The 6,792-nt window shown below is 41.7% G+C and overlaps 1 pseudogene; it reads right to left on the bottom strand.

Annotated features, from left to right (window-relative positions):
- Nucleotides 1-301: 301 nt before the first annotated feature.
- Nucleotides 302-5,540, bottom strand: LOC113747040 (transferrin receptor protein 1-like; annotated as a pseudogene).
- Between the last annotated feature and the right edge of the window lie 1,252 nt (nt 5,541-6,792).

Raw genomic sequence — 6,792 nt, 5'->3', positions numbered from 1 at the left:
TGGGAACCAGAACATTTCCAGCGTTACAAATCTTGCTCACTTGCCTACAGAATTCTACATTCCTGTTGCCACATATGTCTAGAGAGAATGTAGTTGCATCTCATTAGAGTTGATGGACAAAACTCACAAAAGGCCATCCATTGCTTTAGGTCAAATGCAAAATTCTCTTGTGAGCAGCTACTCCACAGGCATTAAGGGCATATTTAGAGTTGACAGGAGTACCTAACCACAGCATTCAACATGAAAATATTTACTGTTTTTGCAGTCATCTAATGAGTTATGTAGCCAACGTTGGGAGGACTTACCGACATGATGCAGGTCTTATGATGCGGCACATTTCTATGTCTTCCATGTCGCTGTTCTTGATGTCTCTTGCTAGGCTTTGGCTGCGCGGCTGTAGGGAGCCATGGGCCATGATCAACCTTTGCACTGTCAGGGCCTTAGGCCAACAGCGGCTGGGGACGCATCTTGCAAGAGACAAAACTGCCAGGGAGGTAACTTAGGTTCTGGACTTCTTTAAAGCAAAACAACCCTAAAGCAGAGTCAACTGTTCATCCAGAGGAAAAGAAAAACAACTGGGACACTCACCTCTTAATCTCTTTAAGAATTACCCTGTTGATCTGAGCACCCGAAGCGTTTTCTTTGTCATAATTCATCAGGTCCATCCGCAGCCAACATGATCATTGGACCAGCCTCAGAACCATGTGACTGCAAACCGGGTTGCTGTTTCCCAGCCAGCTGAGGAACCTGGTTGGATGTGCGCAGGTTCCGTTTCTCCCGCTCTGGTCCAGCATGTGCCAAAGTTACGGATACTTCCTGATAGGAAAAAACAAATCTTTGTTGAGAAATTTACAGTGAGGAAAGAACATCCCTCGAATGCACCATGCTTAATTAATGCTAAGGGTACGTTCATTCCTGGTATTGGCTCAAAACAGGACTATACAACTGAACTTTCTAGTACCAGCAGGATGACTTATGGATTAGAAGTGAATCTAAATGACACTGAAGGAATGCCCTGAAAAGGCGAGGAATGGATCTGCAGATATGCCAACTTCATAGGCTCCACCTGGAAACATAAACACATGCAGGAGGCTTTAATTCTGTGATTTCTCTCAATGTAGATTAACTATCTTAGGAAAAAGATTAGGTTTGAACAATGGCCAAAATGAGAATGACCACTATCCTACACCTGCCAGCTGTGGCTCGTGGTACTGTGTGAAAAAGCTTACATTTTCCCCATATCATTGAGTTATAAACACTGCTTGACTGTGGATATAACCAGCACCACAGCGACCTTAAGACTTTTGTTCCAGTTGCCCATTTGCAAATTGAGCATAGAGAGTGGCCTGGTTGTGTAGTTCACCTTGAGGGAAGACAATTGTACATTACACCATAACTTTGTCTGAAACTGAAAAAGTATTTAATAATAATATCGTGTAGGATTGTAATAAACATAATTACGTCTGATTCACTAAAAGTACTCTGGCCCTGTTCCGTTGTTATTTACCTCCTTCAGAGCGCCCTCGATCAGGTACGTTTACATCAAGGGACTGGTGGCCACTTTTAAATCCATCGACCTGGAAAGACAGATTTTTAGTTCAGTCATTCTGAAAATACTATAGTATGTATATTGTAGTTGAGAGGAGAGTGTTAAAATCTCTTTTAGGCCTAATCTAGAAAACCTGAAGCCACATTACCTGATACGACCCATCCAGGTTGATGTAGGAGAAGACCTTTCACTGCTCAGAGAAGAAAGATAACTCCTGGATTATAAAATACAAAATTTAATACGATTGCTAACCCGTTTACTGCATAATTGATATCCCGAAAAATGCGTTAGTGAAACAACCCTCAGTACAACAAAAAAAAACAAAACAAAAACAAAAAAACCAAAAACACACAGCGTTTATGACAGGGGGGGAGGTTTTTCTACAGGTTAAATTTCATCCATTTAATACTTGCAAATATTTTTCAACTCAATACCAAACTTGCTCCAGTCATATAGCAAACACTAGGATCGTATAATGTTGATTGCGAGGTATTATTTTTTTTACTTTTTAAAAAGGACCTTCATACGGAGCCCCTAAAGGGACATGGAGAGAAAAAAAAAAAAAGGAAACGTATCTAGTGAGCACAAGATCCTTTCTCGTGCTCACGAGAAAGTATCTCTTGCGCACCAGAAATATCTCGTGCTCACGAGAAAGTATCTCGTTGCTCACTAGACTTACTTTTCTCGTGCGCAAGAGGACGTATCCGTGCTCACGAGAAACCTTGGTGTAAGCACAGGCAGTTGTTGCGAGAGCGGGTGGCTCAATTCGTGGCAGTGGCAGCTAGTAGTGGCATTTAAATGCCGGGACAGTCCCCACGTGTCCTGAGGGGCACAGGATCCAGACCTGCCACGGCAGCTGCTGGTGTTATGGGCTTGTTTTTTATTTTATTTATAAAACAGTCGTCAGGAGTTGTATTAGCCTCGTTGGTAATAACTAGTTGGGATTACGTGAGTTCTGCATTAATTTGCGAGGTTTTAAACTAATCTCTCAACTGCTCCAACTGCCTGTGCTTAACCCAATGTTTCTCGTGCGCACGAGCATACTTTCTTGTGAGCACGAGATACTTTCTGCGTGCGCACGACGAAAGATTCTTGTGCTCACTAGAACGTTTCACTTTTTTTTTTTTTCATGTCCTTTAGGGGCTCCGTTACCTTCATTTTCACTAAGTTGATAATTACTTTTAATACTCCGTGGACACCCTGAAAAAAGGGTATGGTGCAATTCTCACCTCCAACCACTCAGTGGCCCAATGCTCCATACTCTCCAGCCACTCCAACTGGCAAACACAAGCTTCTCCTTGGCTTGAATCCATCTGTCAAGTGGAAAACACTGCACATAACAAAAAAACAGAAAAGATACTCAGATTCTGACTTAGCCTATATTACTTAACATTTAGCACTATTTCACATTCAAAAAAAATAAGCATCAGCTGCCATCTGACACTCCTGTTCTTCACCTGTCCGATATGGAACGTGCCAGCTCAACAAGGACGCTGGTCCCGACCAGTCGATGCAGCAAAACCTGAACCCCAAGCATCTCTCTGGGCACCAATACCACATATCGATCTAAAATAAGACAATAAGAAGACATTCATCACTCATCTTATTTTTCACTACACTGAATTCCTGATCACAGTATCTCTCTCTCTCTCGTTAAATTAACATCTCATTGTACTGAATCCACGAAGCCTTTGATGACCCCAAAGACATTTATAATCTTCTTCTCAGTAAGAACATTGTTGACTCCCAGTAATCAATCGGTCTCATCTCCCAGTTTGGTGGACGACTCCCCAACCTTCAGGCACATTTGACCCCAGCTGCCTGTGGGATGCAGACAATGAGCATTATTCTGTTAATTTTGTTTGCGTCTTGTTTCAGTTGGTCCACAGCATATGTAAGCCTTACCTCAGAATGTTGGTAGCCATGCGTGCTGTGATGGTCTGAGCCAAGATTTTGGCAGGCCTGAAGACTGGACCGGTGGGAAACTGAGTGTGGTTGAAAGAGGGGAAGCCTGGTGTGTAGGGATCTCCTGAACCAGGTGAACTGGAGGAAAAATTCAGAGAGGTTAGACCGACAGACAGACGTTATCACAATTTTGCTTCCTTCTTTTTGACAGAGGCCCAAAATAAACAATGCAGGAGAAGTGTTCCCAATATTCCTTTTGTGTGTTTTTTGCCCTGACAGACTTGATTGATTTTTCTTCCTCCTAAAACATTTGCAGTCCTCTGCGGCTAGTCGAGCATAAAGTACAAACTAAACAGGGAATCGATAGTCAACACAAGCGCTTAATATCACATTTCTCCAGGGGTAAACTGTCCACACTCACATGTCCAAAGAACTGAGTGGTCTCATGAGAAGTGTAATCAGCAGAATCTGGGTAGATCAACACAGCAGAGGCACTCATTTTGGCGCATTAGAACCTGAAAATGAAGGAAATAAAAGCAATTAAAAAAACATGTAATTTGTAAAAACATCATACTTCAGAAGAAGAAAGTTTTACAGTAACATTAAACATTATACTATACTCACCTTCTCAGCAAAGCTGACTACCAGCTCTGACCACAGCATGCCCGGCCACTCATGTTGATGTTCTTGTCGCGCCAGCATCCTGAAGTCACTTTCCCCCCTAATGTGGCAACACCAGCACCCTGGACACAACCAACATAACAACATTACCACATAGTGCTTTTCTTACTTAATTTAATTTTTTTCTCCCTCTTAGTTTTTAAGTTTACCTTTACTGCTCCATTGCCACTATATGACAGAAATCCAGTTAGAAGCTCCTTATTTCCTTCTTGAAAACAACTTTGTTGTAACCAGAGCTGGAGGGTCTTGAACTTAACAAAGTGCTCATGGTCCCAGCTGTTCATGCCGTACTCTTTAAAACCTGTTGAGCACCTTGTTCCCAAACTTTCATCTCCTGGAGACACCAGCTCGGTGGTCAGCAGTGGAAAACTCACTGAGGAGGGAATAAAATATGCGAGGGGAGACAGGAAAACAGAAGATGATGACTCACCTTTTAAAGCTGTAAATTATGTCACATGTTGTGTATCACAGTCATTTCAGAAAGAGGCCAACACTGCCTCACAGCACATTGTATGGGCAATGTGTGGGGTACTATTACCCGAGGACAGGTTTCAAATTTGGCTGGAGAGAGTTTTTGTGCAAAGAGGCTTTTTGACATCATCCCAGTCCTGAGAGGGGCAGCACCTGTCTCGTGTTCAACAGGTCTTTCGAAGTGGGCACAGGGCTGCACATTTGGAGCACAGTCTTTCTTCCGATGAAATTAGCCAATAAGTACCCTGAAAATAAGTGGTTCAAATAAGGAAACAAAAGGGGACCGGATGAACAAGTACACTTAAATGGACGAGGAAGGTCACACTCAAGGAGAGACTAAACATTTCAAGTTTAGACCAAACCACCCAGTCAGCATTTTATTGCTATATCACCAGTGACCATGACAGTATTTTACAGTATGCATAACTTACAGTAAATACTTTTATTGAAAAAACTACTAATGCAAAGGTCTGACTGCCAGATGCTTAAAAGTTGCTCAGAGAGAGATATGGTCAAATGTGAGCTTTAAGCATTTTCACATGCTTAAAAAAGCTTGATTGGTGACAATTTAGAGCCAAATCACCAGGTTCTTTGTCTTGTTGGCGAGTGAAAAAGTTCTAGAGATTCACGTCTTCTTCTGAGTCTTAGAAACTTGTATTTTTAGTTTATCCTGCTTCAGCTATAAAACAAAGCAATCCAGTTTTTAATATCCATAATAAATCTAAAAAGACTCATTACTTCCTGTCACCAGGAGACACCCACTAAAGCTGTGGATTATCAGTATAGGTGTGAATGACAATGCTGCTGTCTTTGATAAAACCCACCAATACATATAAAGTATAAGAAAACAACAATTCTTACCGATTAAGATGAAAATGGTGGCAGCTGCCACGAAGGAGAGATTCTTCTGTGGCGCTCCCAGCTTTTGAGCCATGTAGGGGTTTGCGGTTGGAGTATGGTTGAGATGCTCTCCACACCATTTCCCCCAACCTCCTCATCCATATCGGATGATAGCTTCACCTGGCTGTTATCGCCTTCCATGTTTCTGGGTCAAGTTGAAACGCATGTAGGATGCGGCTCCCCATTAAACTGTAATGAGAACAATCACAGAGGAGTCTATGTTAAGTACTGAAAGCTGTTTTACTATGAAGGAGTATTTGGCCAGCCAAAAAAATTAACATTAGCGGCTAATGTTAAAGTTTATTCAATTGATGAATATTTGGGGAGTTTAGAGGACTGTAAATAAACACAACAATGGAGCGTATTCATCCGTGGGGGGTTCATTGAGTTTTATTTGAGATTGGCCTCAAAAAGACATTAAATCAGTGCTTGCCCGTAAACACGGTGTGACCTGGCGGTCCTGATGGAATCATTCATATGAAATCCTGCGTTTCTGTACTGGTTCCTCGTCATATGTGTTGACCAAAATTATGGTATGCTTTAATGCTGACATCTGCAGAAATGTTATTAAACAACCCAATAGTATGTAATGTGACAGGACGAGGATTCCACGAATGCTCTCGGCCCTCATTTTAACAACTGTCCTCTTAAAACAACAGGATTAGAATATTACGACTTTATTCTCGTAATTAATTCCATTTTTTTTTTTTTTTATGTGGCCATAATACTCCCCCGTACCTTCTAGTTTTACCAAATGTATAGTTTGCTTATTATTTATTTAAGAACAATTATTGCAGGACATAAGCTGGAATTATGACATGTGTGCCCTATGTGGCATCCCTGAGTGCGTCCCCTCCTCCTCCTCCTGGGTGTGATCTATTTCTTTCTCCCCCTCTTCTCTGGGTGTGGTTTCTGTTTGCAGGTGTTTTCCATTAATTACTTTGGGTTATTATCCACTGCAGCCAGGTACTCACTCTCTTCTCTGATCTCTCTCTGGCTTTTCCTGTTCTGGGCTCTTCTGTCCCAGTCAGGGTTGGTTTGGTTTGGTTTTAGTTTGATGCTTTGGTTGTCCTTTGCTTTTGTTTCACACTATCAACACTTGCACACCCTATACCACTGCTTTTCACACTCCATAACTTCAAATCCTTTGATTGTTTAATTTGGTTTAATTGGATTTAATAAAGAATTGTTTTAACACATGTACCTGGTGTGGACTCCCTTTTTGCCATGACTCTCAGAGCCAGGTCATGACAACACAGAATTAGGACACAGACGTGAACATAAAA

The sequence above is a fragment of the Larimichthys crocea genome, chromosome XII (genome assembly GCF_000972845.2).
Source record: "Larimichthys crocea isolate SSNF chromosome XII, L_crocea_2.0, whole genome shotgun sequence".
In the NCBI taxonomy this organism is placed as follows: Eukaryota; Metazoa; Chordata; class Actinopteri; family Sciaenidae; genus Larimichthys; species Larimichthys crocea.
The sequence above is the reverse complement of the archived record's forward strand: the minus strand, read 5'-3'. Positions and strand labels throughout refer to the sequence as shown.